General features: G+C 42.8%; 1 pseudogene; it reads right to left on the bottom strand.

The window, feature by feature from the left end:
- Window positions 1-12,358: 12,358 nt before the first annotated feature.
- On the bottom strand, window positions 12,359-14,984 carry LOC127484506 (transcription initiation factor IIA subunit 1 pseudogene; annotated as a pseudogene).
- Between the last annotated feature and the right edge of the window lie 203 nt (window positions 14,985-15,187).

The following is a 15,187-nucleotide window of genomic DNA, read 5'->3' as shown; positions in this document are numbered from 1 at the left end:
TGAGTTTATTCTCATTCATGTTTTAAGGGATTCAATAGGTTCTTTCTGTTCATGCTGTTTCTTCATTCCATGCACAAAGGGCGGAGGAACAGAGGAAGGATAATTTCTAGTCTGCAATCACAGTTTGATTCAAAACATCAGCCTGGCCGCATCTCCCTCCTGCAGCAGGGACGGGAGGCGTTGCAAAAGCGTGGCTTTCCATCTTCAGCAGCCAATTCTGGAAAAGCATGAGAGCGTGATGTGATGTCGCAGCGTGAAAACAGGCCTGCTCCTCTGTAATAGGAGTGGGCCTCACCAGAGAAGCCTAGAATTGTCTTTAGCAGAGAAGTTGAAATTCCTGAATGCAAACAAAGACGACCTGATTTCAGGAGTGACTGTAGGAAAATTCAGGCAGCAATTTACATGCTCATGGCTTGGAACCTGAGAATTCTAATCTCTTATGCAAAGCTAACTCATTCCACCCCAATACCTTGTCACATTTCTCTAGTTTCTTACACATGTTAACTTGGCTGCTCCATTGGATTTTCTATTCTTTGAAAGTAGAGACCATGTCTTAAACATGCCATTCAGTCTCCTCTTTCCACAGTGCTAAGCATGTAATATGCACTCAATAAACATCTGATTGTGGAATTCTAGCCATGTGTATGTTACAAAATACTAGACATAGTTTTTACTTCCATAGTCCATTTGTATTAGCTAAATGTGTCTGCTTTTTCTGCTTATGACTCCCTTTTCCTTTCATCCTGTTTGCTACTGTGAGCTTTGCCTTTTCTTCCTTTTTCAATATATGTGTAGCCACACACATGCCTGTATCTAAGCACACATACACAAATATATTAGTATCTAAGCATGCATGTGCACACAAACACACACAAAGTACCTATAAATAAATCTTCAAAAAGTTTGCGGAAAATATGAATTATGAAAAAAAACTGGATTTCAAAAGATTTTTTTACATAAAAATAAGATTACCTTTGAATTTCATTTCCCATGAACTTTATGTGTGCCTTGTTCCTATCTTATTCTGTAAAGAAAAATCTAGGAAATAAAACATTTTAACAGATTATCTTCAATTCATTCCCCTTGCCAAACTCACGGATCAGTCCAAATTATCTCAAAATACAGCAGTAACCTCACTCACGTGTCACATTCTCTACATAAATACTTTAAATTGATCCCATTGGAAGAGAGTGGTTGTTAATAAAAGAGGATTTTAAAACATCATTCTTGATTTCTCCTTAGATGATGATAGCAATCTCGGCCACAACCGTTTCAAGATTAGGGGAACTCTGAGGTGTCTGGAGGTCAGAAACCACTCCAGTACAGTAGCTGATACACAGACCAAGAACTCAGTAGGAAACCCACATTCACGACCTCCCCTCAATTATAAAGACAAGACAGCACTGTTGTTCGCTTTCTCGATCTGTAAGATTTGAGCTGTGCCATTCCGCAGATCTGCTGGGGCAGCTGGAGCAGTGCTAACAAAAGGTACATAAAGCCTGGTAATGGGATGGATGCAGCGCGGTCATCATTACTCTGTGCTGTCCTTGGAGCAGCGAAATACTGCAGAGGAAACTGATCTCTGTGATTTGAGCTATACTATCAATAAGCCTTTGGACACAGGCTTAGGGAAAGTCAGGATTCAGATCTGGCTTGCTGGTATTAATAGCTGTGAGGTTGAAGAAGTGAGTCTATCTTTCCATTGGTCAGCTGCAGTGACACGGATCCCATAGGGTGGGTTCATGATGACAGTTTGCACGGTGGAAACTGCCCATTTCAAGTGCTCTGAATGGTGTTTGGCATCTCTCTTGTGAAGCTAAGGTTTTTTTTTTTTTTTTTTTTAAACACACAGAAGTGGAATTGGAGCCGTAGTTTTATGATATGAATAAATAACTAGTTATTACCGGTCGTAAGCCTACTTTAAAAATGCAGATGCGGAGAGGGGAAACTGGAACGCCAAGAGTCAGCTGAGGTGACTGCCATTCGTTTGCTGATCACGACTGCACGTCAAATTCCACCAGAATCGTCTTTCTAAATGCGGCCTGTTTTTCCCCACAATCAGAACACGTGTCTTAACTGTAACTGTTGGAATAGGCAGCCGCGGGGGAATGTTTTCAACTATCTGACCCCTGGCCTTGGTTCAGCACAGACAAAAACTCGTGGAATTTCTGAGAGACAGGAGTGGGAGGTCTTTGTTATCCTTGCAAACTGGCTGAAGTCGGGACCCCTAGGAAGCTTCGGAGTGGGGCCACGTGGAGGAACCGCGCGGGCACTTCGGACCCCGTGGTCCTTCAGGGAGGCGGCTGGAGCGTGCAGTCACGTGGCCGAGGCTTTATCAGCCATGAGTAGTCGTGACGCCGGGCGCGACTGCGTAATGACGTGAGTGACGTGAGCGGCGGACGTCGCTGCAGTGTGGTCCCTGCGACCGAAGGCGTGGCTGCCTTGAACCAGGTGATACCCAGTTGCTGTCTGACAGTAACGTGATGAGACAACCACTTTTGAGAATTAGGAACTTGCGAATCTACTTCCGTCTATGTGCCTCCTGCTGTGTGTAACAGTGCCAACAGTCTTGAAAGTCAGAGTGATGTCACAGCCGTTACTCCAGTTGCTTTTTCTAGATATTATTTTTCTTAAATAACAAAAAACTCCCGCAATGTTATCTACTACTATGTATGCAGAATACATGGTATGAAGATAAAAGCCATCCATCCATATTCAACAATTTTTATTTTGGTCTTTTTTAAAAAGATCTATTTATTTATTTGAGAAGCAGAGTTACAGAAAGAGGGAGACATAGAGAGAATTCTTCCATCTGCTGGTTCACTCCCCAAATGGACACAGCTGCCAGAACTGGGCCAATCTGAAGCCAGGAACCAAGGGGATTCTTCTGGGTCTCCCATGAGGGTGCAGGGGCCCAAGCACTTGGACTATCTTCCACTACTTTGCCAGGCCGTTAGCAGGGAGCTGGCTCAGAAGTGGACAGCTGGTACTCAGAGCAGTACCCATATGGCTGCAATGGCCAGGGCTGGGCCAGGTCAGAGCCAGGAGCCAGGAGCCTGGAGCCTGCAGCCTCTTCTAGGTCTCTCGTGTGGGTGCAGGGGCCCAAAGACTTAAACCATCTCCCACTGCCTTCCCAGGAACATTAGCAGGGAGCTGGATGGGAAAGTGGAAGAGCTGGTACTCGAACCGGTGCCCTATAGTATGCCAGTGTCACAGGTGGTGGCTTAACCCACTGTGCCACAATGCAGGCCCCATATTTCAGTCATGTTTATGGTAGTCATAAGTTTAACATAGTGGACTTAGATTTAATGGGAAAGCAAGAGTTAAAATGCCCAAACCTCAAATTCTAGAAATTTTAAAATATGAACTTTATATTTCATTAATGTCAAAAAATGGTCTTTGATAAGTACATAGTGCTATTTCTGCTATTTAAAATAGAGTTTACCCTAAACTCTAGATGAAAAGCATTCTGCTAATTTTTATTTTTACAATAAAATATTCACTGCCATGGAAAGGTTGGATTACAAATTGGGAGGGCCCTGAGCACAAGATCAGACTGAGAGTTAAAAATCTTTGTAAACATTGGTGAATGCCATGTGTCGTAAGGAATTATCATTTTTAGAGACTGATGAGAAACAGATGAAGTCAGTAAAGTTGCCACAGGGTTAGGTAGAAGTCACGGCCACTATTTTTACTAACATTTAATAGCCAACAGCTCAAGCATTTGCTAAACGCACTACTAGAAACTGAAGGATACGAGAATCACTTGTAAAGAAAAAATGCTAAGGATTCAGGAAAAACTACACATCGTGTTCTTGACGAGACAAGTAATTCAGTTAGAATTATTCAGCTGGTGGGAAAAGCTGAAGGATACTTTTTGCAGCATACCTTATCCACTTATGATATAGGAAAGTAAGTGGATTTCAATTTGGTGATTTAACCTATAGCTTTAAATCTTCAATAAACAAACTCAAAATTCCAAACTTTAATAATGAAAAGGCCATAACTGAAATGATGTCAACCCTGGATATGAATCTCTTAGCAACATGATGAAAGCCCCACTTGTAGAGCTGCACTTCTGGTCAGCAGCTGCATTTTTGTTTTAATAAAAGGAGAGAGGGTGCCAGCACACCAGTGCGATCCAAGACATGGTCGCTACATAAGCAGTAGGATTAATTGCTTTTCCAGAAAGCCGGAGTAAGCTCTCCTTCCACTGTCCCATCAGGATCAGCTTCCATAAAATGAGTGTAATAAGATAATGTATTACATACGCCAGTAACTCCTACCAGCAGTATTCAGCTGAACAAAGCCATACATATTTATATCAATCAATAAAAACTTCATTGCTACATATATTTCAGACATCACGTTTTAGCTATGTCTTTAAGGTGGAGATAAGGTAGACTATAAAGAAGCAAAAATGCATTTCCTTACTCCCTAAAGGATCTGTCCACCTTTCTGCTAGTATCTTCTTGCTATTTATGAGATTTTTTAAAAAGTTAACATGTATTAGGGATTTTGGAAAAACAGTTCCACCAATCTGAAGGCTTGGATTCACACAAATGTTAACTATGGGCACTTTAATTAGCACCTAGACAGTCAGCGTTTGATTTCACGATTGGTGGAATTGGGAGGTGTCAGTTGATTTTCCCATGCATAGATGTGAGAGGGTTCATTTAGGTTCCATTGTGCCACAATGATTCCAAAGGCTTATACCATCCTTTTGAAGTAAACTGGGAGGAAAAAGTCATTTCTAAATTTAAGAATAACACAGAAAGGAGCCTGACAAAGGTCACCTCCAGCCAGAAAGAGAACTCTTTGCTTTTGGTTCCACAGCCTGGCACTTATCCACTAAATCATTTGGATTTCCAGACCACAATCTAAATGTACCTCTTCACGGTTGCATGTCGGACAATCAAGTGATCTCTACAAACCCATCAATCATTCTAGAAACTGTAGGCTTAGGTTTATTTCACAGCTACAACACTTATGAGACTTATATTGAAATCCTGGCCCATTTATGAGTATGACACAATGTATTATTTTAGAAACTAAGAGCTACCCTTGGAAATTCTTTTAATAAAAAAAATAGGTCTTTGTCTTTAGGAGAGTTAAGGATTTTTGTTGTTCAATGAGTCTAAACCAAGCCTAAGACAGCCTCTTTACTCACAGTGATGCTGTTTGTTGAAATTATATAAAGGATTATTGAGATTGCTGCTTAAAATCTGGGAATAAACAAAAGTAAAATTATGATACTAAGCTAAAAATCTAAATCTTGCATGCCTTTTTAACTTGTGTATGTGTGTATAGCACTGAAAATATGTAAAAAGGAGAAATCCCTACTTTTATTCAGAAGTATTCTACAGTAGCTTTAGAAACAATAATATGTAGAATTATCTTATTCAAAGTAAGCTATCAGCTGCTTAAAATGTTTTAACAATATCAATATAGAGTTTTCTAAATTCTTGATAAAATCATTTTTTGTTGCAGGCATTACCTATCCTGAGAAAAAACATACAATACTATTCACCCTCTATTATGATGTCTCTGATGATTTCCAAATGTTTCTTTGCTATGCAGCAGAAGTATATGATTTCTGCTCCAGATGCTTCAAAAAGCAGTCCTAACAAAGAAACTTAATCTGAGCTGAACTTGGCACAGATTCCAAAAACCTATAGGATGATGTTTTGGAAGCTGCTCAAACAAAAGCTAAAACAGAAATATGCATCCACAGCCATATATCCCTAGCTGTTAGTAATAAATGAAGGACACAGACTTTTTCCATAAGTATAGGTGAATAGAAGTTAATGCTTATAAAACATAGTTTAAGTACCAAAACAGTATTTGAGACTGATACTTCTTTTTTTCTTTTAAAGTAAAAGCATCCGTCTAATTCACAAGAAGGTAAAAATTAAATAAAAAATACTATACATGCTCTTTGAAAGCTATGCAGAAGCTTTGGTGCCACCTTTAAGGAATTATTTTTTATGATATGTAACACATTTATGGCCTAATCTAAAAGATTTAATATACAGAGACAAGGGGACTTTGAGTCAGTTTCTTCTAGTGGACACAGAATAGTGGTATAGAAAAGTTTTGAGACTCATTTTGGAGTCCCAGAAGGAGAAGAGAGGGAGAATGGGCCGGAAGTAATATTGAGGGTACTTTAAAAAGTTCATAGAAAATGGAATTGAAAGATATTTATTTTGATTAAAACATTTTAATCTATGCATATTTTGTTCAAAATATATATTTCTGTGAACTTTCAAAATCTTAGGGGAAATTTTTTGAGGGAGAGAGGGAGAAGAAGAGAGAGAGAGAACGAATGAATGAATGTGTGTGTTCCTATCCAACGATTCACTCACCAAATACCCCCATAGCTGGGGCTAGGACAGGGCTGAAGCCAGAATCTGGAAATGCAATCCAAGTCTCCCACATGGGTAGCCAGCATCCAATTAATTGAGCTGTCACCACTGCCTTCCAGAGTCTGCATTAACTGGAAACTGAGTCAGGGGCCAGAGCCAGGAATCTGATCCACGTATTCTGGTGTAGGATATAGGTGTCTACACCCCCAACGTAAATGCCTACTCCCCCAATAACATTTTGAAGATCCCTCATATTTGAAGAGCTAAAGCCTGAGAATTTTCCAAAACTCACAGAAGTTATCAAGCTGTATGTTCAAGAGTTACTACACCAAGAACAATACATACAAAGAAAAGTATACTAGGATCATCATAGCAAAAACTGTTAAACAAAAGACAAACACCTACAAGCAGGCAGAGGAAAGAAAGGACACATGATACTTCAATGAAAACAATGAAAGTCAGAAGACAATATATCAGTTTCAAAGAAAATGACTGCAACCCGGAAGTCCATACTAAGTGAAAACGTCCTTCAAAAATGATGGGAATTAAATAATTTCAAACATTTAAATATTGAAGGTATTCATTCACCAGCAGACCAATACTAAATGTAAACATAGAAATATATGTAAAAATATAATTTGTTTTTACACATTGATTTTAAACCCTGAAATCTTATTAAATACACCAATTAGTTTTAATAGCTTTTTAAAAATTCTCTGCTTTCTACAAAGGTGATCGTGTTGTCTGTGAATAAAAAGTTTTATTTACTTTTAGTCTATAGACCTTTACTTTTTTTCTTCCTTTATTGCACAGGCTAGGGCTACTAGTACAATGTTGAATAGAAGTGGGGATAATCGAATATATCCTTACTTTGTTTCTGATATCAGGGGAAAGCATTGAACTGTTTACTGTAATTAATCATGTCGTTGGCTATAGGATTTTTTTTTGTAGATACCCTTTTTCCTCTTGTTTATTGAGAATAAGGGGATGTGGGACTTTGCAAATGCTTTTTTGAATCTATTGGATATGACTTTTTCACACTGACTTTTAAAAAAAAAACGAATATAGATTCACAAGACATTGTTATTACAAAGTTCTAGTTTCTGCTATTGGTTACATCTTGTATAATATAATAGTATCAAAACCAGAAGATTGACAGTGACATGAAGTGTATTACAGATCTATGCTATCTTATTGTATGTGTAGACACATGAAACCACTACCATAATTAAAATACGGAGCCATTCTATCAGCACAATATTCTCCCTCATGCTATTTCACATTTATAGACATAGCCGCTTCACTCTGCCACAATTTCTTACCTCTGAAGACTCCCAGTTATTTTCTGTCTGCATAATTTTGTCATTTAAAGAGTGTTATGTAAATAGAATCACATGGTATATATTTTGGTGAAGGTTCTCCAGGGAGATAAAATCAGTAAGTATGGGAAAAGGGATTTATTGAATATGGAGGCTGAGCAGTCCCGTGATAGGCCATCTATCAAGTGGAGAATCAGGAAGGCTGGTAGCATGGTTGAATTCTAGTCCAAAGGCCCCAGAACCAATGGTGTAATTCTTAGTCAAGGCTGAAAACCAAAGAGCCTGAGAGCCGTTGCTGAGTCCCAAGTCCAGTGCCTGAAGAATTTGGAGTTCTGATGTCCAGGGGCAGGAGAGGAAGACATAGGGAATTCACCCTTTCTTTGAGTTGTTGCTCCATCTGGGCCCCCAACTGGTTGGATGGTAACTGCTTATGTTGTTGGGGAAAGATTTATTTATTTATTTGAAAGAGTGACACAGGGGGCTGGCGATGTGGCTCAGTGGGTTAACACCCTGGCCTGAAGCTCCTGCATCCCACATGGGTGCCAGTTCTAGTCCCAGCTGCTCCTCTTCCAATCTAGCTCTCTGCTATGGCCTGGGAAAGAAGTAGAAGATGGCTCAAGTCCTTGGGCCCCTGCACCTGCATGGGAGACTGGAAAGAAGCTCCTGGCTCCTGGCTTCAGATCGGCATAGCTGCGGCTGTTGTGGCCATCTGGGGAGTGAACCAGTGGATGGAAGACCTCTCTCTCTGTCTCTACCTCTCTCTGTAACTCTGTCTTTCATATTAAAAAAAAAATCTTAAAAAAAAAAAGAACTGGATTGGGCTTCACACCTTTGACCACAAAACCTATATTTAAAAAAGAAGAAAGAAAGAAAGAAAGAAAGAAAGAAAGAAAGAAAGAAAGAAAGAAAGAAAGAAAGAAAGAAAGGAAGGAAGGAAGGAAGGAAGGAAGGAAGGAAGGAAGGAAGGAAGGAAGGAAGGAAGGAAGGAAGAAAAAAAGACACAGAGAGAGAGGGAGAGAGAGATTTTTCATTTGCTGGTTCACTCCCCAAGGGGAGCCAGATTTGGGTCAAGAGCCAGGAGCTCCATCCAGCTTTCCCACATGAGTGGCAGGGACCCAACTACTTGGACCACCTACCGCTGTGTTCCCAGGCACAGCAGCAGAAAGAGGGAAGCAGCGCAGTCAGGACTTGAACCATTACAGTCATATGAGATGTCAACATCGTGAGCATCAGTGGCTTCATCTGCCACTACACCACAATGCCAGCTCTGGAGAAAATACAGTTTGAACTAAAAATTACATACTACTGCATACCCACTAGAAATGGCTAAATTTAAAAGACTGACGATGCCGAATGTGGGTAAGGATATGGAGCAACTGGCTCTCTGATATACTACTTATGGGAGTGTAAATAGATATAATTACTTTAGAAAACTGGTTCTATCTACTGTATATGTTTCCTATAATCAGCAATTTCTCACCTATTAAATATCCAAAATATATTTACACCAAAAGATATAATAATCATTGTAACTGAATTATTTATAATAGTCAAAACTGTAAACAATGTAGATCCCCACCAAAAAGTAGAATTGATAAGTAATTATATATATCCATATATTGGGATACTGAACAAATAAAAATGGATGAAATGCTACTGATTGAGGCAACACCATGAATAAATCTCGCAGCATAATCTTGGTGGAAAAGTCAAGGGCTGATGTTGTGGCATAACAGGTGAAGCCAGCGCCTGAGATGCCAGCATCCCATATGGATGCCGGCTTGAGACCCAGCTGCTCCACTTCCAATCCAGCTCCCTACTAAAGCACCTAAAAAAGCAGCGGAAGATGGCCCAAGTCCTTGGGACCTTGCACCCACGTGGGAGCCCCAGATAAAGCCAGCCCCAGCTGATGTGGCCATCTGGGGAGTGAATCAGTGGATAGAAGATTCTCTGTCTGTCTCTTACTCTGTTACACTGACTTTCAAATAAATAAATCTTAAAAAAAAAAAAAGCTAGGCAAGAGAAGATGAACGATTCATTTACATAAAAATTTTTAAAATGCAAGGCAAATCCATGGTCTATAGTTAGGAAAGAGGGTACCTTTGGGGAGAGCAGGCGGGATTGGGAAGGGGCGCAGGGGGACTGTGAGACAGTGACAGAGTTTGTGTTTGACCTGGCAGTCGTTACACAGATGTGTTTACTTTCTAATGATTCATGCACTTGAATTTGGATTTGTTTACTTTTCTGAATGTGTTGTTAATCTACAATGGAAAAATTCACTGTTCAAAAGCATACATTGGGCTTTTCATTTAAAATACATTGCACTTGATAATCGTTAGTGCAAAGGCTATAACAAACTGGGCTCTCCTTATCTCACCCCTTCCTGTTCCCTTCCTGGCTCCTTGTTCGGGAACCTGGGACCCAGTGAGCAGAGATGACAGTGGTGCAGCCCAGTCTCAGCCTCAGTGAGGAGCTGAGGGCTCTGCCTGCCCCTGAGTATGCGTTTCCTCCCATCACGCGTCCGCCAGCACAGAAAGGTGAATGGAGACGCTGCTGTGTTACTAGTTCCAGCATCATCTCTGTCTACCTGCCTAGGAGAACTGGTACTCAAAACAGTGACAGAACTCTGCTCTCTGAGGTGAATGCCATTAAGTAGCCCTACCTTATTCCCCTCCAACCTTGGCTCCTGGTTGGCCACCTCTGGCTCTTTTCAAAACCCTGCCACTATCCCGAGTACTTCAATACCCACATGGACAATTTACCCAACTCCGCGGACCCCTCAGTTAGCTTGGCTGCTTCTTCTCAAGTTCTCCTTCACTCCACCTCTGCCCTAACTCCATGGCCGTCCTGGGGACGCTGCTTTTCATTTTGAGACCACAACTTACTCTGCTTGTAGCTTATTTATTTATTTATTTATTTATTGACAGGCAGGGTGGACAGTGAGAGAAAGAGACAGAGAGAAAGGTCTTCCTTTGCCGTTGGTTCACCCTCCAATGGCAGCTGCAGCCGGTGCATCGCGCTGATCTGAAGCCAGGAGCCAGGTGCTTCTCCTGGTCTCCCATGGGGTGCAGGGCCCAAGCACTTGGGCCATCCTCCACTGCACTCCCGGGCCACAGCAGAGAGCTGGCCTGGAAGAGGGGCAACCAGGACAGAATCCGGCACCCCAACCAGGACTAGAACCCGGTGTGCCGGTGCCACAGACGGAGGATTAGCCTAGTGAGCCGCGGCGCCAGCCGTGTGTGTGTTTGTTAAAAGATTTATTTATTTATTTGAAAGTCAGAGTTACACACACACACACACACACACACAGAGTTCATCTGTGGGTTCACTGCCCCAGATGACCACAATGGCCAGAGCTGTGCCGATCCAAAGTCAGGAGCCAGGAGCTTCTTCTGGGTCTCCCTCGTGGGTTCAGGGGCTCAAGGACTTGGGCCATCTTCTACTGCTTTCCCAGGCCATAGCAGAGAGCTGGATAGGAAATGGAGCAGCTGGGACTTGAACCAACACACATATGGGATGCCAGCACTGCAGGCAGTGCCTTTACCTGATATGCCACAGTGCCAGCCCCTCTTTGTGTTATTTAACATAATCAACACATGATAGTTGTCAATATTTAAGTGGCCCAATGTGGTATTTAAATACATGTGCCAATGTGTAATGTTTTAGATTTAAAAAAATTTTGTTTGATAATAGACAATTAAAATTTGTATATATTTATGGTTTATATGTACACATTCCAGGTAATGAGATTATTGGTTCATATGAAAGTTCTATTTTTAACTTTTTGAGGCCCCTCCATTGTGTTTTCCATAATGGCTATATGTGTGTATGTATGCATTATAATCAAAACACAAATTTTATTTCAATTGAAATGTCATGGGGCCAGCGCCGCAGTTCACTAGGCTAATCCTCCGCCTTGCAGCGCCGGCACACCAGGTTCTAGTCCCAGTCGGGGTGCCGGATTCTGTCCTGGTTGCCCCTCTTCCAGGCCAGCTCTCTGCTGTGGCCTGAGAGTGCAGTGGAGGATGGCCCAAGTGCTTGGGCCCTGCACCCCATGGGAGACCAGGAGAAGCACCTGGCTCCTGCCATCGGATCAGCGTGGTGTACCGGCGGTGGCGGCCACTGGAGGGTGAACCAACGGCAAAGGAAGACCTTTCTCTCTGTCTCTCTCTCTCACTGTCCACTCTGCCTGTAAAAAAAAAAAAAAAAAAAAAAAAAGAAAGAAAAAAAAAAGAAAAGAAAAGAGGCCGGCGCCGGCGCCGCGGCTCACTAGGCTAATCCTCCGCCTTGTGGCACCGGCACACCGGGTTCTAGTCCCGGTCGGGGCGCCGGATTCTGTCCCGGTTGCCCCTCTTCCAGGCCAGCTCTCTGCTGTGGCCAGGGAGTGCAGTGGAGGATGACCCAAGTGCTTGGGCCCTGCACCCCATGGGAGACCAGGAGAGTACCTGGCTCCTGCCACGGATCAGCATGGTGCGCCAGCCGCAGCGCGCCGGCCGCAGCGGCCATTGGAGGGTGAACCAACGGCAAAGGAAGACCTTTCTCTCTGTCTCTCTCTCTCTCTCACTGTCCACTCCGCCTGTTAAAAAAAAAAAAAAAAAAAAAAAGGAAATGTCATGGTAACAAAAAAATCTCAGTAACTACCAGGAAAACGGCAGCACTTGGGAAGAAGCACTGTGCAGGAGTCCAGAACGCGGGCAGGGGTGGGCGGGGCACTTAGGATGCTGCTGGATGTGGGCGTGCCTTATCCGAGCGTCTGAGTTCGAGTCCTAGCTCCAGTTCTGATCCCGGCTGCCTGCTAATGTGCACCCTGGGAGGCACCAGCAGTGGCTCAGGGACTTGGGTCTCTGCCACCACATGGGAGACCTAGACTCAGTTCTCCGCTCCTGGCTTCAGTCTGGTCCGGCCCTGGCTCTTGTGAGCATTTGGGGAGTGAACCACTGGATGGAAGGTCTCTGTCTCTGTCTGCCTTGTCATGTGATCACACGTTTTCTGTGGCAAGGAGCTCTTGTCTTTCTTATCACTCACGTCGTTTTCATTATCAAGTGGCTGTTCTTCCAACTGCCCATCCTCAGCGCCGTCTTCCTCTTTGTCCTCCTCTTTGTTATCATCAGATGGTGCGTCCCCAGCTCCGTCAGCTGGGACACCGGGGAGCCTGCTGCAGAGCAGACTGGGCCTGGGGTCGCTGTCGGCCGGCCGCAGTTACCTGCACTGGTGCAGGTGTAACTGGAGTCCTCGTCCAGGTCGATGAGATCTGCTGAGGCTGCATGGTGACACCCCCCTGGGGGGAAATGCCTCCAGGAAGAGGGGCCGATACCTGCAGCGTAACAGGAGTTGACACTCCACCAGGCTGTGTTTCTGGGCTAACCTGTGCTAGCGCCACGGACTGCTGAGACGGAAAGGTGTCCTGGGCACCCTAAGCCGCCCTGAGCCCCTGAGGAAGCTGCCCTGCATTTGCTGGTATCCGCTGAGCGGGAGTCACACGCACGGGTAGCAACCGTTGCTGCAGCGGTTACCTTTGATGCAGTCCCGGGTTGCACCTGCCTAGGGTCAGGAATGCTAGCTTGTGCTGCTGGGCTTGCTCTGATGCGGGAATAAGGACGTGCAGGGTCTGGGCTTGTGCTTGCTGGGCTGATGTTGCTGTTGAACTTGCCATGAAAGCAGCTCCGCGGCTGGAGGAAATCCGCTAACTGCCCCAGGCTGCACTGGCTTATTCTCCCATAAAGTTCTTAGTTCCATCAGGACTTGTTCATCCACTCCACCACCCAGAAAGATGTCTCTCACATCAGTAATACCAGCCTCAATCGCGGAGCTGTGGAATTTGGGCATAGTGTGTGTGTCTGGCAAATTTGCAATTTCCACACCAACTCAAAAGAGGGGGCAACCCTGAGAAAGCACACACACCCGAAGGGTGACCCAAGTCACCATAGACTGGGGCCAAGAGTTCAAAGTCAATTCTGAAGGAGCCAAAAAAGCCACACCCCTTCAGGGCTCCCGGGGCATTGCCCACTCCCCACCTTGCACCACGGAGGGAAGCCACCATGGCTGTCACCATTGACATTCCCACTATTAACATACAAGAGTTCCCTTTTAGCCACATCGTGGAGTTGTGCCTCTTTTTGGTAATGAGCCATTCCAGCAGGTATGGAGGGCTTTCTCCTCTCCAGAAAGACTGGTGCTATCAAGTGTTTTCCCCATGGGTTCATTGTTGGCCTTTTTATGTCTTTCAAGAAATGCCTATGGAGGTATGTTGCCCATGTTAAAGTCAGATTTTCTTCAGTTTCCATTTTGAATTGTTTGATTTCCAGATGAGATGTATGGCCTGCAAAATTCCCTCCCATTCTGTAAGTTATCTCCTCACTCTGTTGATGTGTCCTTTACTGTACAGCGGTTATTTAATTTGACATAACCTGAGTCATCCATTTTTGCTTTTGTCGTCTGTATTTTTGAGGTCTTATTAAAAAAAAATCTTTGCCAGATCACTTTTTTTCTCTATGCTTCCTTTTAGTAGTTTTCTAGATTGAGGGTCTGTGTTTAAATCTTTAAATCATTTTGAGTTGGTTTTTGTACATGTTGTGAGAGGAGAATCTAATTGCGTTCTGTTCCATGTGGATATCCAATTTTCCCAGCACCAATTATCAAAAAGACTGTCCCTTCTGCATTTTGTATTCTAGGCAGCGATGTCAAAATCAGTTGATAGGAAATGAAAGGATTTGTTTCTGGCCTCCTTGCTGGTAAACATGTCTGTTTTTATGCCAGTACCATACTGCTTGATAACTATAGTGTTATAATATAGTTTCAAACCAGGGTGTGTAGGCCTCTAGCTTTGCTATTTTTGCTCAAAATTGCTTTGGCCGTTTTGTATCTTCTGTTGCTCCATACACATTTTAAGATTGGTTTCTCTATATCCAAATGTGAAAAATGACTGGAGTTTTGATAGGGATTGCATTGAATCTGTACGACACTCTGGGTAGTGCGGGCATTTTGACAGTGCTAATCCTTGTAATCCGCGTGCGCAGGACATCTTTTCCTTTATTTGGTCGTATTCAGTTTCACTTTTCAATGTTTTATACTTCTCAGCGTGTGTGTATTTCACCTCCTTGATTACACCACTTATTCCTTATGTAATCTTTTATTTGCATGGTTTTAAGACTTGTTTGCCCCAGTAACTGGACCATGACCTCTAGTATGTGGTTTCGCAGCCCATTGCATTCCCAGTGCCCAGTACAGGGCTTGGTATATAACTATTAGTTGAATGAATGAATTTAAAACTGTTGAATAAATGAATTTAAAAATCCAAAAGTTTAATAATCTTTATAACTTTCTTAATGCGTTAATATATAGTTGATTTTTACTTAATGAATTATTCAGACTATTGCTTAACACTATTCAGTTCTCAAACTATGTAACATTCTTGGGACAAATCAATTTGCAACTTTTAAAATTCTAAAACCTTGTTTAATATCCTTAATAATTTAAAAATGGGTCACATCCAATTACTGCATA

The sequence above is a fragment of the Oryctolagus cuniculus genome, chromosome 17 (genome assembly GCF_964237555.1).
Source record: "Oryctolagus cuniculus chromosome 17, mOryCun1.1, whole genome shotgun sequence".
Taxonomy (NCBI): Eukaryota; Metazoa; Chordata; class Mammalia; order Lagomorpha; family Leporidae; genus Oryctolagus; species Oryctolagus cuniculus.
Note: the sequence above shows the minus strand (reverse complement) of the source record. Positions and strands in the feature narration are given on the sequence as shown.